General features: G+C 40.8%; 1 pseudogene; it reads right to left on the bottom strand.

The window, feature by feature from the left end:
* Positions 1-4,921: 4,921 nt before the first annotated feature.
* On the bottom strand, positions 4,922-16,262 carry LOC122649820 (annotated as a pseudogene).
* Between the last annotated feature and the right edge of the window lie 5,383 nt (positions 16,263-21,645).

Raw genomic sequence — 21,645 nt, 5'->3', positions numbered from 1 at the left:
CATCTAGTTGTAACCTATTTTTAGTTATCTGAAATTCCCATCTTGACAAAAACTTGATTAGTCAAAGAAAAACTTTAAGGGGTCATTTGTTTGACGGGAAGGATGGGGTTGGAATATTGTAAGACTGGGTCTCACAGTGTAGTGGGTTGGGAAACAAGGATGGGGTTATTACGTTTGCCATGAACAATAACCAAAGTCCCATTAATTTGGTGGGACTTTACTTTGGATAGGATACGGTAGGTGCAGTGTATTACTGTTCCTACCGATTTTAACCGAGAAGAAACGGTACATGGATTTGCTAAGAACCGGTAGATGCTTTATTTTACTGTAAATACCATTTCTTCCTACCGTTTGGCACCCATGGATTTGCTGAGAAACGGTAGTTGCTCCTACCATTTTTTGGGATTTATACTATACTTCAATCGTTTTTCGCGATTGAATTTTTTTTATAAGAGGGCCCTACGGCCATCATTTCTTTTCATTCCAAAACCCCAATTTAGCTTGAGGGAGGGCTCCACAAGTGCTGCAAGGGAAACACCTAACTCTCCAAGGCTTCAAAGGGCATTATCAACTCTCTATCCCTCGGTGCAAGGTGAGTTCTCTCAACGATTTGGGTTTCCCTCCTTGTCTCTCCATGTTATGGTTAGGTTCTTTGAGTGCAAATTTTCCCCATATAATCTCCCTTCATTTTAAAATTTTATCTTCATATAAAACTTCATATCCATGAGTTGTTTAGCACTTTCCCACACATGGAACAACACTTGTGCACCAACAACACTTAAATCGTATTCTCTTCCACCATTTTCAATTTCTAGGGTTGTGACTTGGGGTTTCATGCCATGTAATAGCTGGACTCTACAAATAATTTCTTAATTGTTTGACTTCCTATAGGTTTGATTTTATGGAACCTTGTGCTTAGCATCCCCCAAATTTTTGTACAAAACCCCTCCTCATTTAGATCCATGTACACTGGTTTTGTATTGTGCCCACAAGGTGTTTGTGAAAAGTTGTAAGTGAATTTTTCTTATGGTAACTTAGTCATTTGTAGTTATATTGGTGGTGGATCTCCCTTTTCCCACAGTCCTTCATGGGTCATCACCTTGCTTAGCCAACTAAGATGTTGTTTGGAGAAGTTCCAAATTTCCCCTTTTCCCCGACCATGTATATAACCACCCATGATTATAAGTATGTCTTAAGGACACCCAAGTCTGGTTGCATTGTTTACATGTTAGTTCATTACATTTGAGCTCCCTATTACTAGCATGTACAGTTGTTGTGTCAAGTTAATTCATATTGTATATTATTTGGAACAGTTGCGCTGATTTCTTCATTGCTCATCTCCCTCTTATACCAATTCTCATTAAGTCTTATCCTTGTTTTCTTCTCTTTTGGCGTGTAGGTAACCATTATGCCTCCAAGAGCTACCGGTAGAGGCCGTGGTAGAGGAAGGGGTAGAGGTAGGGCACAAGAAGGGGGGGAGAGGCAGAGGTAGAGTTCCACCCCCACAACCATATGACGAGGTGCTATTTCGGTCTTGGGAGCACGCACATAGGATGGTCAGTTGTGCAACCAAGACCGTGTTGAGTGAAAGGGATATCCACACAAGCCATCTCTCCTCTTTCAAGGTTCAGGAGAAGTTTGCCGCTCAAGGATGGACCCCCATGCTCCGGTACAATCAAGGCACGTATCCGGTGCTTGTGCAATATTTCTATGCAAATCTCAGCTTGGGGGGACGGAATTATGGTACACTGCGCATCCGTAGCAGGGTTAAGGGCAAAGATATTTCTTTCACATCCTTACAGCTGGCTAACATCATCGGGGTCTCAAATGAAGGGGAGTTGACTTACTACCCTCCTGGGCGGCGAGGCTTAATGTATCTTACCCTGGCAGAGCACACCCTCATTAGTGGAACCTTGAGGAGCGACAACGAAAATGGGAGTTTTGAGTACTCAAGTTACCGTCCCACCGCCAAGGTGTTTACTCGATTAGTGCAGACCAACCTGTTGCCAGTTATCCGTCATCTCGACGAAGCTGGGTTGATGACCTCCTTTGTGGCATTTTGTTTGATTACCAGGCATCGTATCAATCGTCCTAACGTAATCACCCGGACCATGGCATTCAAAGCTACTATGTGCAATGAGAAGTACCTTCCCTATGGGAGGCTACTCAAGACTGTTTTCTCGTACTTTGGGGTGGAGTTCGACGTGGAGGATGTGCGGGATGAGATACCCACTAGGTTTTGTAAGACTTCCCTTCGCAAAATGAAATTGCAGGGAGATGAAGGTAGTGGTGAGGATTCTATGTACACCGATGAGGACCAAGGCGGTAGTAGCAAAGAGGAGGACAACGAAGATGAAAACAGTGATGATGAGAATAGTGAGGATGGATCTAGCAAGGGGGAAAGGGTAGTGGAGGCAGGGCACCCACAGGGTGTTCATGAGCAGGCTGGTGTAGGTGTCCTTCCTCAGGGAGATCAGCACTCTGGGGAAGATAGTCATCACACCCGAGGTTTTATGCCTCAGGTTAGTCGTCGGAGCAATTTGTGTCCTCGCTCTCATCTTGTCAGCACAAACGACGCTGAGGCTACTTCTTCTAGGGCATCTGAACCTAGGGTTCCTTGCTGGTCAGATGACCGCCATTACTTCACGCCTGGATGCGTTCCAGGGCCAGTTATCGGAGTTTGGGAGTATGTACCGCGACATGTACGGGATGTATCGTGACATGCACGATAGGGTAGTCTGTATGGAGCATCGTACGAGGCACGCCGGTTCTCCTGATACGCCACCACCACCAGCATCACAGTGACATAGATAGCAGTCGAGATCTATTTCTTTTTGTTGCCTTAGGCTTAGACTTTTCAGCTACTCATTTTAATTTCGTTTGATCCAAATGTAATCTCTCCAGTTCCTGTTTCCAATACTTAGTTGTGAGTCTGGGCATCCTCCCAGATCAGACACTGTTTTGTTATTTATAGTTAGTACTTAATTTATTTGAATTCCCTTATTTCTTTGAGTCGCCTTATGATTATTCAATGTATTCTTATAAGCTTTTAATTAATCCTATCATAGAGTAAATTGAATCGGTTAGATCGTGAGTTAGTTTAAGGTAGAACATTGCACTCTGATACCAGGTTGTCACACCCTGATTTTTGAACCATCGGAATCTGTGCGAGAGCGTATTTGTATGCTTTGGTCACAGATTCCGGTGGTTCGAAAATCAGGGAATGTATTCATGAATTATTTGAGTAGGCTAGATAATGGTTTTGTAAATCTGGCAAAGCAAACATTGGATGAGATTGTTCTGTATTATTAACATTTGTTATGAGTTATTTTGTGTGCTATCGATCTTCTCTTCTTCTCCTTTGTTCTTCTTCTTCCTATTGTTACTGGTCGTCTTTAATGTGCTGATATTGTCACAACATTTGAAGGGCAACAGAAGTATTAGCAATAGTGAATGTTCAAAGCAAGTTTTATTTTGGTGAATCACCGAATGAAGTTAATGAGGTAAAGTGTTTAATCTAAGAAAAATTAGAGGACTTATCAATTCTAGCCCTAATATGTTACAATCGTATTACATCAATATATAAATAAATTAAAATTTTCTTTCCATGCATGATGAGTATTAATTTGTCTACTTATCTTTAAACCTTTTGACTAGAAAGCAATATTCCTCTGTATTTCCAATTTATCTTTCACTATTTATTTTATTTCCACAACCAAAACTGTATCATTAGCAAACTACATGAAACCTTAGAAAATGCAGAAATATTCGTTCACTTTTCAACCACAATCAATCAAGCATGTATAAATATGTTTTGTTAATAACAACTTTTAAATAAAAAGATAGAGAGGAAAAATGTTTGTATGAATCTTGATGGACTCGAACCATCATCGCCTGAAATCAAACCTAGGTGCTCTTCCGTTTGAGCTAAAGACTCACCTATCTACATAAATATTATAGTGTATTTGAATAGAAAAATCTGATAAAAATGACCAGATATGTAAATGTCACAAAGTATCAAGCCAGGGAAAAATAATGAAACCTACCATTATCCCTAAATAATGAACTCGATTCAACAAGATCACACATTTGAGTTTATACATGTCTTATCCCTCAATAGAAGCAGTTAGAACTTAGAATTACAAGTTAGAACAGAAGCAGATTAGAACTCAGAATTACAAAGTATCAAGCCAGCCATGAAACACAAGGCTAGGTGTGAAATAATTTACCATACGAGTCGCAGCTTGTGTTGTCCATTGCTCTTGAAAGGAAAAAAAAAAAAAAAAACCCAACAGGGTTTTAATTCTAGGGAAGAAAAAAAACCCAATAGGGTTAGGGTTTTGATCATAGGGAAAAAATACCAATAGGGTTAGGGTTTTCATTCAACAAAAAAGAAACTCTTTGTTGTTGCTCGAAGTGCCGACGGGAATATGAAGAGGAGTGGTTTTTCAGCCAAACGAGTTGCAGCCGAGAAGATCCACAGGTATGTTGGTATGTTGAGTTGAGGAAGATGGCAAAAATAGCGCAGCCTGAAGAGCTCAGTTCATCGCCCAAGGAGTGCACTGATTTGAATCAAAGAAGGCAATATCTGTTTCGCAGGTAAAAATTTGTGAGTCTCCTTCGCTGGTAGCAGAAAATCACATGTATCTAGTTGAATCGAGGAAGACGAAGAGGGAAAGGGAGGCTGGGAGAGGGTTTAAATCGATTTTGGTTTGTCTGACCGGTCCGGCTTGGTTTGCTGGCTTCAACTGTTTTTAACCCTCAAAGTTTGAAATTTTCAAAAGCTTTCAAAAGTAGCCATAGATACACAGCTTTACACCTGTCCTACCCAAAGAGCAGAGCCAGGCGATGGCCGCTACTATGGAAGCCATAGAAGATCTGAATCCAATTTATACAAGATGAAAACCGCACTTTGATAAAGCCCTCACGGTCTCAATGGTTTCAACCCAAGTGATGCTCGAATCCTGTTTTGTATAGCAATCTCCGGATCTGGATGATCAGTCCCATCATCTTTCTTTTCCTTCTTCTCCTTTTTCTTCCTCTACTCCTCTCTGGCAGTTCCGTCCTCTGCCCCATCTGTGCGTCTCCGAGGACTGACACTGTTGCGGTGCCTCCTGCGGTCCTCTCCACCTTCACGGTCACCACGATCTTTCCGGTCCCTACTCCTGCTTCGACTCCTTGAGCGAGTCCTCCTCCTCCTCTCCCTTTCTCATTCCCTGTCACGTCCATAGATTTTTTCATCTCGTATGCGGTAAGGGTCCCTGTCCCGATCCCTATCCCTGTCTCTATCCCTATCACGCCCCCTTCCACGATCCCTGTCATAGTCCTGGTCCCTGAAAAGAAATGTGACATTGAGAGTATATGAAGTTTTAGAATCAAAATTCTTCAGGCTCCGTTTGGTTGCAAGGGGAATTAAAGGGAAGGAAAGTAAAATTTTCATACTTAAAAAAGGAATTTTTTTAATCATTATCCAATGTGACACCATGTGACAATATATCTAACTCCAAATAATTCCATATTTGGTAATTAAATTTCACTTTACTTTGCATCCATTTTCCTTTGGTTTAAAATGTAGAATAAATATTACATGTATAATGTATCTTTACTAGATATGGTAAGAAATTTAAGTAGTTTAAACAATCACATGGGGTAATGATTACAAAAGTTTCCTTTTTAGGTTTGAAAATTTTCCCTTCCCTTCCCTTTAATTCCCCTTGCAACCAAATGGAGCCTCAGTGCAGAAACATTATAACTGAAAAATAAGTAGGAAGGCATGCATCTATGACTAAGGATAATAGTACAGTAAGATTTAGGCTTCAAAGCATACTGACAATAAGCCTGGCTTTGCCCAATTTCATGTACATGGAGAAGGCATCATAAAATTGTCTCAAATTCTGAAACAATACGAGTATAGTAATACATTGATGTGTGACCCATCATACTTCTCACTGCACAATATCAGTGCAGAGAAACCTGGCAGAGTCATTGCAAATTACTGTATGAAGCTTTTCATCTACCAAAGGCTTAAAATGCCCTAGCAGCCATATGGAACTTTATAAAATATAAATAAAAGAGTAGCAAAATCAGCTTCCAAATTGTTCCATTAGAACCTCTCATAGAGTACAGGTCCATTCTAGCCTAATGTGGAAAGAGACAAACTCAATCAAGGAAGTACAATTCAATTTTTAGGGTTTGATGAAAGTAAATATCATATCCAACCATTACAAATACCCGAATATCCAATGTTTAATAATACTTCCAGGTTTGGCATTACCCAAGGCATTGCAATAAGCTAATGTCGCGCTGTCTATCTCTGTCTCTTTCTCTACCAGGGCTTCGGCTACAATAATAGTCCTATCACATAGTACCTAGTGTAAGAAATGGCCCATAACTGCACAGAATTGAGACTTTGGAACTAAACAAAAGAACTCCAACCTTTTCATGAGACCCATTTTCCAATCCAGCCATTATTTGGTCTTCCTCTTCTTTTTCCTCCTCTTCTTCGAAATCATCTTCCAAAGCGCTTCTTCTGGGCTCCAATGTTCCATTGGATTCAAGAGTCCACCTATTGGAATAGAACCCATCTGTTAGAATTGGAATCAGATTGTGTGAATTACTTATCTGTTTCATTGATATGACTTTACATTTATACAAGATAGAATGAATCTATACAAGGTAAGAAAATCAAATCAAAGAATATGGAAAGAATGAATGAAAGAATAAAATCAGGGAGTCTATCAATCTAATAGCTGTAGAATTCTATCAATCCAAAAGCTGTACATGTGATTTGCAGGATCTTCTAAGGATCTTCTAGTATCTCCAATACTCCCCCTCAAGTTGGGCTGTGAATGTTGAGAACACCCAACTTGGTCTTCAAAGTGGTGAATAGAGTAGCACCCAAGGCCTTTGGAAAATATCCGCAATTTGATTAGAACTAGGGACATAAGTCGGACGTAGCAGACCGTTGTTGATGTGATCGCGAACGATGTGGCAGTCAATCTCGATGTGTTTGGTATACTCATGGAACACAGGATTAGCTGCAATGTGGAGGGCGGCCTGGTTGTCGCAGTATAAAGGTATGGGCTGGGTCCGGACAATGCCCAAGTCCTTTAGAAGAGTAGTCAACCAAATAAGCTCGCAAGTAGTGACAACCATGGAACGATATTCAGCTTTAGCGGAAGAGCGGGAAATCGTCTGTTGTTTCTTGGACTTCCAGGAGATCGAGCTGGAGCCAAGAAAGATGCAATAGCCACTGGTGGAGCGTCTGGTCTCAGGGCAACTAGCCCAGTCGGAATCATAATAAGCGCGTAATGTGAGAGCGCTAGAAGAGGAGAGTAAGATGCCTTGGCCGGCCGTGTTGTGCAAGTACCGAAGAAGCCTAGTTGCAGCGTCCATGTGGGGTTGGCGGGGCTGATGCATGAATTGGCTCAATAGTGTAACACTGTGAACTATGTCGGGCCGTGTGATAGTGAGATAAATTAGCCGACCAATCAGGCGGCGGTATGGACTTGCATCAACGAGTAATTCACCCTCGGATGTAGATAATTTGAGGTGTTGTTCCATAGGGAAAGCTGTGCGTCGGGCCTCTGTAAAATTCATATCCGAAAGGATGTCCAAGGTGTATTGTCGCTGATTTAGAAATATGCCATGGCGAGACCGGGCCACCTCAAGGCCTAGAAAGTACTTGACTGGGCCAAGGTCCTTGAGGCGAAATTGCTGATGCAAGGTTACTTTGAGGGCAGCAATGGCACTGGTGTTTGGGCCGGTGATAAGGATGTCATCAACGTACACTAGAATATAGATAGCAGATGCATCTCAACCTTGAAAAAAAATGAGTAATCAGCCTTGGATTGGGTGAAACCTAGGCGGATAAGTGTCGTGGAGAGCTTTGCGAACCACTGCCAGGAAGCCTGTTTGAGGCCATATAAAGAACGATTGAGCCAACAAACAGTGTTCTCCCCCTGTCCCTGGTAACCCGGTGGTAGTTTCATATAAACTTCTTCATCTAAGTCACCATGTAAGAAGGCGTTTTGTACATCGAGGTGTGAGAGGGGCCATTGGTAAACAGCTGCAATAGACATTAATGTGCGAACAGTGATGAGTTTTGCAACTGGGGCGAATGTTTCATGGTAATTGATGCCCTCAGTCTGTGTGTAACCCTTAGCGACCAAGCGGGCTTTGTAACGCTCGATGGTACCATCTGCCTTCCTCTTGATCTTGTACACCCATTTGCAACCAATGGGTTTTGTATGGGAGGGTAGAGGTACCAAAGTCCATGTGTTATTAAACTCAAGAGCCTTGATCTCAGCCTGCATTGCCTCCTTCCAATCTAGGGATAGAGAAGCCTTTGAAAAACTAGTTGGCTCCTTGATGGCAGAGAGTGACCTGATAAACTGGAAATGAGAGGGTGAGAGCATATGATAAGAAATGAGAGAAACGGTGGGAGAGAGAGTACCTGCAGCGGAAGGAAACGAAGGGTGGGTAGCGACTGAACACTGGTGGTCCTTGAGACGCAATGGCTATTGTAGGGTTCTTAGGGAGCATCTGAGAGGGATTATTGGGGGTGGAGGGGGCGCAGGTGGCGGATTTACTGGAGGTAGAGTGGGTTCGGGTGGTGGGGGGATAGGTGGAGGTGGGTCTGGATTGGGTTGGGGAACTGGTGCAACAGGTGCAGGTGGAGGGTTGGGAACCGGCGGTGTGGGTGATGGCGTGGGTATTGGCTAATCAGTGGTGGAATCCATCACTGGTACGGGAAGGCTGCGGGGGTCGGTATGGGTAGAGTTAGTATGAAATGGGAAAATGGCTTCATGGAATGTGATCTCTCGACTGACAAATACTTTGCGAGTGGCTAGGTCATAGACCTTGTAGCCCTTCTGAGCATATGGGTAACCAATAAAAACGCCTGGAGAGGCTCGTGGATCAAATTTATTTTTGATCGAATTGTGGGTGTGGCGATCGCAAAGGCACCTAAAAGTCCTAAGGTGATTGTAAACTGGTGGTTTGTTGGTGAGGACCTGAATGGGTGATTTGTGGTGTAAAACTTTGGTGGGTAAGCGGTTAATAAGATGTGCGGCGGTGAGGATGCAGTCACCCCAAAATTCCGGTGGGAGGTGGGCGTGAAAAGAGAGGGCCCTAGCAACATTGAGGAGGTGGCGATGTTTGCGTTCGACAACCCCATTTTGTTGAGGGGTGTCAACGCAACTATGTTGATGGATAACTCCATGGGTGTTGAAAAATTGGTGGGAAGCATGGTTAAAAAATTCCCGACCATTGTCGGATCGGATCTGTTTTATTTGGCTCCCAAATTGGGTGTGTATCATTGAGAAAAAATTCTGCAATTGTGGCCAAGCATCAGACTTATGGTTTAGTAAGTAAACCCAAGTGCACCTAGAGAAATCATCAACAATGGTGAGAAAAAAACGTGCACCACATCGGGCGGGAACAACGTATGGCCCCCAAATATCGCAATGTATTAAGTCAAAACATTTAATCGATGAGATCACACTCCTTGGAAAAGGTAAACGGGTCTGCTTAGCTAAAGGGCAAATATGACAAACATGTTTATTGGATATAGTTATTTTAGGGGCAATGTTATTTAAAAACTGAAAAACATCGTTTGAGGGGTGTCCAAGGCGATAATGCCAAAGACTTGGGGTGGGGGAAGTGGTAAAAGCGGCAAGGGGTGGGGTATTTGTGTCATCCAAGATGTATAGACCTCCATGAGCCTTACCCAGTCCAATCGTCTCCTTCGTTTGTAGGTCCTGGAAAAAACAATGAGTAGAAGTGAATATGGCTGAACAATTAAGTGATTGAACAAGTTGTTTGACAGAGATGAGATTAAAATTAAAAGAGGGAACAAAAAGAACATTTTGTAATGGCAATGTAGGAATGGGAAGACAAGTGCCAACATGGGTGACCGAAGCACGATGCCCAGTGGGCAAGGTGATCGGAGAGGAATAAGGCTTGATGGTGTGTGACTGAAAAAGAGAGCAATCAAATGCTATATGGTGCGTGGCCCCCGAATCGATAATCCAAATATTAGAATGGGCAATATTACCTGCGGCATTGGCCAAGGGAGTCATATTACCAGATTGAATAAGTGCAAGGATCTGATTATACTGATCCGTGGTGAAGGTAGGAGTAGGCATAGTAGGAACATTGACCATGGAGGCCTGCAGAGAGCGAACTGGGTTGGATGTAGTAGGCGTGGCAGCCTTCGCGGAGTTCTTCGATGGGTACCCATGTTTCTTGAAGCAACGGGACTCAGAGTGACCATCAAGACCACAAAAATCACAGTGGTAATGAGGTTAGGGCGGCCAGATTTATTGTTGGGACGGCCCTGTGCAGCAAGGGCCGATTGAGTAAGAGATGGTTCAGGTGCTGCCAGTATGGAGCATTGGCGTTCTTCTTGGAGCAATAGAGAATACGCACGGTTGATGGAAGGCAGCGGGTCCATCAGAAGTAGCTGGCTGTGGATCGAAGTGTATGCATCATTAAGACCCATCAAAAATTCAAGAAGGCAATCGCGCTGAAGTAGTTCAGAATGGTGTTGAAGAACACCGCAGGTGCATGCTGGATAAGAGTCATAGGTCGCAAGCTCGTCCCAAAAACCTTTGAGAAGTGTGTAGTAAGTGGCCAAGGAGGACGTGCCTTGGCGATGGTTGGAAATGGCACGACGGATCTCAAAGATGCGTGGGGCATTCTTTTGAGAGAAGCGATCGTGAAGGTCGACCCAAACCTCATGGGCAGAAGAGGCATAAAAGACACTGTGTGCAATGTCGGTGTCCAGAGAATTTGCGATCCATGAAAGGACCATGCTATTGCAACGCTTCCAGAGAAGAAACTTAGGGAAGGTTGCATCAGGTTGAGGAATAGAACCATCAATAAAACCCAGCTTATGTTTGGCCTCAAGAGCCATGCGCATGGCGGGACTCCAGGTGGGGTAATTGTCGCCCTTCAGAGGTTGGGTAACCAGCACAGCACTGGGGTTGTCAGAGTGGTGGATAAAGAATGGGGAGGACCCATCCAAATCAGTGGTTTGCAAGGAGGCAGCCTGAGCAGCGGCCTGGGCAGCAGCAGCCTCAGCGGCAGCTTGGGCAACAGCCTCGGTGGGATCCATGGAGATGAAATGAGGAAGAAGAAGATGATGTAGGAGATGAGTGGTGAGAGGATCGGATTAGGCTGATACCATGTTAGAATTGGAATCAGATTGTGTGAATTACTTATCTGTTTCATTGATATGACTTTACATTTATACAAGATAGAATGAATCTATACAAGGTAAGAAAATCAAATCAAAAGAATATGGAAAGAATGAATGAAAAAATAAAATCAGGGAGTCTATCAATCTAATAGCTGTAGAATTCTATCAATCCAAAAGCTGTATTATCACATGTGGAACATGTGATTTGCAGGATCTTCTAAGGATCTTCTAGTATCTCCAATAGTTAACCTAAGAATTCAAGAGGCTGTCCTAAGCTCAGTAAAAGCAAAACAAGTATATAAAAGAATTTTCGACATAAAACAACAAAATAGATAGAAGGGAGCACATAAACAAAATTATAAGATACATATTCATCAACAATAATGCATCTGAGAAACAGTCATTTTGAATGATAAATATGTTATATACTATAGCTATCTTCTAGTAAGCAATACATAACTCAGAATAAGTACGAAGAAGCACCAATTAAGACCCCTGGAGGAACAAGCTAATCATGCTACTCTCAATTCCTAATGTGGCAATTCCATCAAGATCTCTTTATTAATTGGGGGAAGAATCCACATGAATCGGGTTTTTTGAGGTGCGTATCGAAAGAGAATTGGATTTGGTTAGACAATGTGTGGTTGGTAAGCAAGAATCTGTTTGTGCTTGTATCGTCAAATATTCAATATGATTCCACAAGGAAAGATCTATTTTTGTTCAGTTAAGGGATTCTAACCAATTGAATGGAATTCTGATCAATCCAGATACGCCATGCAATTTGTTTTTGAATTCCTTTCGTATCTACTTGTGCAGTTAATTCAATAGCCTTTTTCATTGTCTTTAGAAATGAAACTCTATTTTATAATTGCCCAGTTATATATTCTGCAAGAATATTGGGTTGTCCATAAGGTCTTGCAATTCTTGTGATTATTCCAACTTCCCCAGAGCCTCCGACGGCAACATGTTTTAGTTTTTAGTTTGAAAGGAGGAGGAAAAAACAGAAGAAAATGGTGTTGCTGGTTGGATCCAACCTATTCTTGAAATAAAGAACTCGACAAACTCCCTTTCCAAAAAAGATCAATACACTAAGCACTACATTGCAACGAGCGAAATGGGCGGATAGCCTAAATCTTGAAAAAGGAGTTGGGGGAGAGCAATACAAGCATCACGTTGCTAGGCAAAGCAGTTAAAAATGAGCACTCATTTCAAACCAGCCAAATATCTGTTAATCACAACAAATTCTTCCCAACACTCCAAAAATGAACTTTACATCAATAAACACCTCTTGGGGCTTAGGCGCGCTAGACACAGAGAAGAACCTTCAAAGATAAGTGTGTAAGTGTTTGATTGACAACAAACACATTTCTACAACAAGAAAGTTTAACACTTGAAGCTTAGCTTGAAAATATATGTTTCAAACACCCAAGCACGCTCATGGACACAGGAGCCCAATCTACATGTAAGTTTTGGATACCAAGTAGATGGGTGATATACACTATAAAACACATTAACTAGTGGAATATCCAACTCCTTTCTCATTGTTCCATTTACACTGGAGACTAGGAAAAGAATTGCAATGCACATTAAGAAATTCAATTGTAGCTAAAACAATAAGTATGATAGGGCATTTTGAGACAAACATATGAAAAAGATAACAAACACTGAGCAAGAAAACAAATTCTTAAATCACTTCCAAGGAAGAAAAAAAATAGATAAAGGAAAGATTGAAGAATGTTCAACAATATATAATTAAAGCTAATAGCCATTATTAGATTAACAAAGTTCACCTTTTCTTGAATCGTGGCTGAGCGATGTCACAGGAATAATCTTTTGTCAGGAGTTCATCGATAAGCTCATCCACATGAGTCAGGCTAAAACCTGTGCCAACAAAAGAAAATATACATGGCAAAAATATAAAATAGTAAAAGTCTATGCACAAATCAAAGGGGAATACAAAATACCACCTGGTAGCAAATATTTCAGTAAATCAAAAGACTTTATTGGCAATTCAACTTACATTCATCTGCTAACTTCCGTCTAAGTTTTCGATAGTCATTGTATAGAGGCTCTAGATACTGGTATACATCAGTGTCTGTGCCAGTGAGGCGCAGATAAAATGCACCAAGTACACGAACGTATCTGCAAGCCAATTACAGTACATCAAATAAAAATCATAAAATAGTTAGAGAGAAGAATAGTTGTCAAAACGCTTAGGTGTCACCTAGGCAACCAAGATACCCTTCCAGCAACAAGCACCTAGGCGATGCCTTGATATTTTTGCTCCTCCAATGCCTAGGATTGCCTAAACACTCTTGTTTGAGTTAAAATAAAACCACAAACGTACGGGTCAATCGTAGCTATGGGTCGAACATGAGTAAATATACGTCATTCTATTTAACTAACTTAAAAGTAATGCAAAGTGAACCAAATTAATTTAAGCACTAAATTAATGATGATTAAACTAACGGATCCTAACTCACAAGCATCTAACAAATTACGCATCTACGAGATTAAGTTGGCGTCCTAACACATGAACATCTAACCTATCAAACTAACGCAAATTGGGAGTAATTAAAAATAAAATCCTATACTAACGCAAGTTGGAAGTAATAAAAAATGCAGCCACACATCTATATCCACATAAACAAAATAACCACATAAGAAAAATAAAAGACATAGAGGGAGAAGAATGAGATAGAGGAGAGGGAGAATGCAATTGAGAGTTTAGAGAATGCAAACCTAGATGTGCTTGAACCGGATTAATTGAAGAAGCTTGAATGAATAATTGCATGAACTTACCATGGCCTCCTCTTCTAAATCTCCAAGTCTTGTCATCAACATAGGAGCTTAGACTAGGAAACTTAAAACTGAAACTATTACAACCATATTGAAGACATTAAAGCATAAACTAATCCTATTACAACCATTAACTAATCTTATGAAAGCAAAGTTAAGAACTTGAAAGAGCTAATCTTAAGAAATCAAACTAAGAACTAAAGCCAAAAATAGGAAAAAAAGAGAAAATTTCACTAAGTGAACCAAAAATTACACTAAAAACTGAATTAAAATTGAACTAAAAATTGAACTAAAAAACTCACTTGTTACAACCCAAAGGGCAAGGGGTATTTATAGGGGGAAGAGAGGAGAAGAGAGAAGAGGGAAGTGTAGGAGAAATATTCCCTAAGAAAAGAGAATATTCTCTTCTCCTTCCTCTTTTACAATGCCTTGAATCTTAAGAAAAAAGAAAAAAATTGAAAGAAGAAGAAGAGAAGATTGTTTACTAGACCTTCTATTTCTAGAAAAGTAAACTTCCAATTCTAACAAGTGCTTCTTTTTCTTTGTAGATATCTTCTCCAAGCAATAAAATCAAAGCATCTTTGACTTTTCAACCTTTCATAGGTGAGAGAATATCTTTCAAAATAAATCTATCCCAAGTAGAATTCCAGAAGTGCCCTTGAGAAGTTGGAGGAGAGAGAGAGAGTAAGGGTGATGACTAGGATTCCTTCAAGAATAAATAAAATACCCATTCTGTCCTTTAAACAACGTGGAGCATGGGGTGCTTATATAGGCCTCACCATTGTGTTCCTTGTAAAAAATCACCCAAAATAAACCCAAATTTCGTCCAATTTGGAGTTCGGGAGCCCAAGATATCTCAAGTTGAAGTTGGACTATCCAGAGCCCTCCAAATGGAATCTTTCGGGAACAGGAAATATAACTTTTGATTATTCGTTAAGGCCCCTAGAATCCGAACTTTCGCTTCACTTTGTCCCCGGCCGATTGTCAATAATTACAAACAAATCCCTATAGACCATTTTCGCGCGTCGTTACGAAAACGGCCATAACTTCTTCGTTTCAACTCGGAATCAAGTGCCTTTTGAACCGTTGCGAAGCTGACTCGATGGGCTACACATCCACGCCATTAACACCTCTAAACTGCTTAAAAACATTTTCTTAATATCATCTCTTTCATTTTCACAAGAATTCACCTAAAACCTGAAAAGCACAAGAAAGCACCGAGTAACTCTGTCCAATGTGGTAAAATATATGCTTTATGCCTTAAGATTTCACACATAAATGTGCTCATCAACTCTAACAACTATGAGAAGAATGAAAAGAAAAACAATGAACCAGACATCCACACAAAAGAAAGTAAATCCATCAAGAGTAAAGAAAATTAGACACAGAAAAAGCGTGAGATAGACAATGTAAAAAGCTACAATTATTTACAGTAAACCATGTCCAACACAATCCATTAGAATTAAATAAAAATGTGAACAATTAGCTTCAGATTTCCCAACCTTAGATGGAAAGAGTTTAGTTTTCCACTATCTATATGAAATCAAAGTCTTTCAGATGTGGTTTAGATGCTATCTACTGTTGGAGTATAGATATATTTAGTGAGTGGGGTTAGTTGGTTGGGGCATGGAGGTGTAGGTGAAGTAGGTTTTCATCTCTATGTCTTGGTAGCGAATTGGTGCCTCTTATTATCTTACGTAATTTGATGAAGTGGTGACACACTTCAGAGAGGATACTCACTTCCTGGAACGTCAGGGGTGTATAACAATATAGTGTAATATTATTTATAACTTTTAGACAGAATAAGAGTAGTTTAACACAGAATTGAACCATACAAATTTATCGGATAATTAACACAGAAATAATTTACTCCAAATAGCAGTAGACGCAACTACTGGTGAATAGACAAAACTCCACCAGGATGAACTTACTTGTAGTCCTCGTTCTTGATGAATTCGACAACAATGTCCTCCTCAGGCTGAATCTGAAGCATCTTCATGACAAGGCACATGAAAGGAGTTGGTTTACGGTTGCCAGCATAGGTACCGCCAAGGTGGTCAAGCTCCATGGCCTTATCAACAAGCGTTTCAGCAGTGAGTCTAAAGCACTGTTCCTTCCAGTAGGTGTGCTAGTAGATGTTCGACCTTAGTATCTTCTCCACCAGGTTCTGAGGGTTTGTCCCTCAGATGTTCTCGCTGCAGGGTCCGTTCGATTCGCCATTGCTGAGGAACTCGTAACTCTAAATGGAACCTTAACCTTATTCAAATTCAAGTTGGAGCCATAAAAGCTAATGGAACCTCAAAATCATTCTGACTAAGTACAACAAGAAGAAAGTCAAGATACCTACTGGAAGGAAACCAAAATTAAAAACCATAAAATTCGATCGGGAACAAAAACAAGTAACCAACCAAACTTATCCGAAATATAATGAAGGAGAAAGTGACATAGTTATAGGACAACAGTTTAATGAAAGGGAAAATTGTGGGGTTGTTAGTGAGTGCGAGAATGATAGAGGGACAAGCCAAAGAAAAGAACATTAACTCAATTAAACCTTATTAAAACTTTAAAATTATCTTAATTGCAAAATTATTCTTCAAGGAATTTAACATCAGCGACTTCAGAAGTTTAGAAATAATGCGTAAGTAGAAAAGATGAAAGAAGGAAGAAGATTTGGTACCCCAACTCACTTGATGAGGAGTGTAGAACCCCAAAATGGCCCAATGGAGACGGAGAATAAGAAGAAGAGGAAAAGAGTGTGTGTCCACCGTTGCAATCACCTTGTAACACTGTTTTCCCGCCGCTACAATTAATCTGGAACAAAGACGGAGAATAGGAAGACGGCAGGAGGGTATTGAGCTATAGATGAAAACACATCGGCCGCCACTGAACTCAAATGGGAACGGAGACGAAGATGTTGAAGGGGGCAGCCGCCAGGGTTTCAAGACCAAGAGTTGGGGATTTTTTCATCCTTCCGATCAGGAAGGGCGAGGGTTTTTGTGTTTTTTTTTTCTTTTGGATTCGGCTCCTCTCCAGCGAGCCCATCAACCAGGGACTACCCAATGAGGCATCCAACGGTTGGGCTTGCTAGATGCACATCGATACCATGCAGTCACGGATCAGGATCATCTCCAAGGAGCACAACACCCAGGGTGCTACCAAGGGGCATCCAGCGGTTGAGGTGTGTTGCACACATCTCGGCGCATGCCTAAGGATGTGTGTGGCATAGCCCAACAACTGACAGCACCCTGGGCATGCTGGACTCCCTGGAGACGAGCTAAATTGTGCAGTCACACATCCCGGTGCATGCTCAGCAGCCCAGCCATTGGATGCCTCACTGAGCATTCATTGGGGGCGGAGTGCTTGTTGGAGAGGAGCCCAATGTGTTTTTTGTTTTGTTCTACGAAAAATAAAAAGAACTATGTCCGAGGGTGGCCTATGCCAACACTCCTACGAGTCTATCTCTCTCCTCCCATACTAAAAGGACACATATGCCCCCTTTGTTTTGAGGAGGAGAGATAGACACAAGGAGTGCTGGTGTAGGCTACACTCCCAGACAAAAAACTACATTCTTTTTCAACATAAACAAGCTTAATTCAAAACATATAATATGTATATTATAAAAAATATGGTATCCAATAATAAAACGTTACTTTTATTTTATGTATGCACTTATACGGTCAAATATTTTTTTTTGGGTAATTTAAACATACCACCTCTAAGGTTTGACGAAAGGATATTTTCACCCCCCAATTTTGGAAAATTCTGCGTACCCCCTTGAAGTTTGCAAACGGTAACAAATAAGCCCATTCCGTCAGTTCATGACTAACACTGTTAAAAATTAGACTTAAACTGACGGAATTGCCCTTCTAAGAAGCACCCAAAAAAAAAAACCTGCAACTCATCATCCCCAAAATCGATTGGGGAAGATGAGTTGCAACCATCCCAGCGCCCCATTGATTCGTTAAAATGTTTGCCACTCAATCACTCCTCTTCAACCTCTTTGCCTAAACCGAATCATCACCATCTTCACCATCACTCTCTGCTCCACCTTCAAACCCTAACCCTAAACTCTGATATGCTCACCATCACTCCCTGTCTTTCCTTTGATGTTCGTACAAAGCAATGGCATCCGAATAGTACAAAGAAGAAGAAGAGCTCGAGCGTGAGTCCATGGAATGATTCTGGTTCTGCGTCGTGGTGGTGGTGGTGGACAGCGCTGCGCCCAACTCCCAAACCCAACAACGTTGAAGCTCTTATTACCCATCAAATCTATCTAGAAGTTCCTATAAATATAAACAATTTAATGTCTATTTTTAATCACCTGCAACTATAAAACCCATCTCTCTCTTCTATCTCTTTGAATTAATTCCCCACTATCCATTTAATTTCTCTCTTTTTCTTTCTCTCTCTGTATATACCCTGCAATTAAGTTGGATATATCGTATTTCATGGCGACAACAGCATCACGGAAGTCTGAGGAGAGAATGTGGAGTACTACTTGCGATGAACATGAACAACCGATGATGGAGATGGATGGAAATTTCGATTTGGATCTCGCTCTTGCCCCTCCCTAGTTGGTAGTGGAGGACGAGATATCCACAAGTATTGATGGAACAACAGAGTCATATGAACAGTTTCTATTACGATTGGGGATGAAGACGAGTTGCAGGTGCGAAAGGGGATTTGGGATTTTTCCCCAATTTCAAATCCTAAACTTCTAAACGGTTGAAAAGTGTTTTGAAACCCAATTGCCTAGGGTTTTCCAGTTTGAAACCCACTCCTTTTATTTCTCTTAATCATAATTACAGAAACAAAAGAAAAACCCTTATCGTTGTAAACCCTTTGTCTCTGTGGTTGTGCGCTAATATCAAAGCATGCCTCAGCTTTCGTATTTAAGCTGATCTAGACTAATGCCTAAAATGCTTAAGTTGTTCATCATTAATTGATGGGTTTGGAAGGAATTTGGAATTCTGCAAGCCCCTTAAGGGTTGAAAGGGTTTTGAAACCTGCAACTCATCTTCCCCAATTCGATTGGGGAAGATGAGTTGCAGGGTTTTTTTTTTTTTCTTTGCAAGGGTAATTTTGTCCATTCACCTATTATTCTTTTGGGTTCTTCTTAGAAGGGCAATTCTATCAATTCAAGTCTAATTTTTAACAATGTTAGTCATGAATTGACGGAATGGGCTTATTTGTTACCGTTTGCAAACCTCAGGGGGGTACGCAGAATTTTCCAAAACTGGGGGGTGAAAATATCCTTTCGTCAAACCGCAGGGGTGGTATGTGTAAATTACCCTTTTTTTTTTAATGAATCATTTGGATACGCATATTTACTAACTATGATCTAGCATAGATGAATATTTGAAGTGAATATAAGCGAAACTAGAGACCTGCCTTTTGTTATGGATCCAACTCGATTGCTCTATCAAACTCCATCAACAAACTCGAAGCATCACCCTTTGGATCAAAAGGGAGAACCAAAAGCATAAAATGTATTCACACGAAGCAACTATAATTGAAGCAAATTAACATAATTTAAAAGACTACCTATATGAAAAGGTGCATTTTTTGTTGGACGGCAAGCAAACCTTCACGAGTAGCGTTGCCACCCATCAAAGCGTTTCAATTCCTTAACAACAAAGGTAGGAACAACCATCAAGATAATATTCGTGCCATGGTTTGGTTGTACTACATACTCGACGGAGTAAGAGTACAAAGATGTTAGATTTATGTGTCCATTAAACCTAGTTTAGTTTGTATTGAACCATTAATACATTTTGGTTTAATGTTATCACATCCGATATTAACTTTTTGAGCATTATGTGTCCTTAAGTTTAAATTAAAATGGTAGTCACGACTAGGGTTAGGGTTTAGGTTGGGCACCCATATCATATGATCATCGCATTGAGTACACCTAGGCATTTTGATGTCAGGGTACGAATGCGAGTCAACATACTTATGTGTATTGGCGAAGAATCTATTTATATCAATTTCCTCATGTGCTATTGCCGGATGTAAGTAAGGGATAAACATACGTCACCGAGACCCAGGTACCTAAGAGGATCTTCTCATTGCAAAATGTGAACACATTGTCAAACCCCACTCCCTATGACTAGGCAGTGTGACTAGGATACACCCCAGTACCCTACACCAACACCAGGATCTCTGATGCAGTGCCATGATCATAACCACAACAGTGTAAATATGGTCAGAGTAATAGCAGAAGCAATATAATACGAAACATAATAATAGAATGCGAAAGCTCAAGTGTGATATCATATATATAAGTTGCAGATCCATTCATCACATGATTCATCAAACTGTACTAAATATGTACAAATATACATAACCCAAAGAAAGTATAATTGTACTTAGTTACATCCCCAAAAATAAAATAAATTCAATGTTCAAATGGGCCTCAAGCCAAAGACTCTACTGTGCCCCATAGGCACATGTCTCACAGGCACAATCCTCTCCATGCTCTTCCTTATTGGGAGCACTCCACACATCCAATCCATCAACATAAGGGTAATTGTGGTCCACCTCAGCCGCTACCGACATATCTACTTCCACATCTAAAAAGAGAGGACCCTCGAGGGATGAGCTTTACTGAGCCTAGTGAGTATTAGATCATGCAAGCATACACAGTTATTCATTAATGCACAAGTCATATGATGAATGTATGCATTGACTTATTTTCCACCTAACATCACAACTAAGTCTGGGTTTAGTACTACTGCAATACCTTAGGCAGCATCCTCGGTCCCAAGAATGGTGGAGCCCAACGATGTCAAACCCAAGTTGCTATAGGAGCTTGTAGTATCAGACTCCTAATGAGATTGTCCGCAAACCCCTTTTACAAACCCCGTTCTAGCTTTCGGTCCGAAAATACAATCAACACCCAAACTTCTCAACAGGCCACGCCCGTGGGTTGTCCAACACCTAACCCCCAGTCGACAAGGGTCGTAGCATTAGGTGTAAAACCATCCTAACCAGCATACAACTATATGCATGAAAAGGGTATGCATTTATTTATACTAGAGGTCGAGTTCATAATACCAAAATAATGGTCAGCCTGGCTATCCTCTCGTCCCCTCTAGCCTATACATACACATACTAATAGTACGGTGAGTGTGATACCAAAATCATGATCGGCCGATCACAAACCCGTTTCCATCATAATGCAACAGATATCTCTAATGCAGTAGTTATATCAAAATAAAGACAACGGTGAGTACGACGAATATGGTCATGAAAATTTGGCCATACCATACCCCGTTTCCAAAGCCTAGTTCTATATGAGCATATAATAAAATATCACATGGCAATCACAAGTCCAGCACCCACTCACGGCACTCGGATCCCATCACACACATTCACCTCATATTCACATTCCACATTTATATTCCATCACATGTTCGTCACATTACTATTCCCACATTCACATCTCGATTCATAGTAATTCAAGAATAAGTATAAACTTTAGGCATGTAGCATTCAACATGATGATCATCATAGTAGAACTAACCCTAAGCTAATATTTATATTGGAATTTAATGTCTAGGCTAACATTCATGGTGAGCATATAACAATTATCATATTAATCACAACATATGCATTATGGCATACATAAGGTACATATGAGA

Source organism: Telopea speciosissima, chromosome 2 (assembly GCF_018873765.1).
Source record: "Telopea speciosissima isolate NSW1024214 ecotype Mountain lineage chromosome 2, Tspe_v1, whole genome shotgun sequence".
Taxonomy (NCBI): Eukaryota; Viridiplantae; Streptophyta; class Magnoliopsida; order Proteales; family Proteaceae; genus Telopea; species Telopea speciosissima.
Note: the sequence above shows the minus strand (reverse complement) of the source record. Positions and strands in the feature narration are given on the sequence as shown.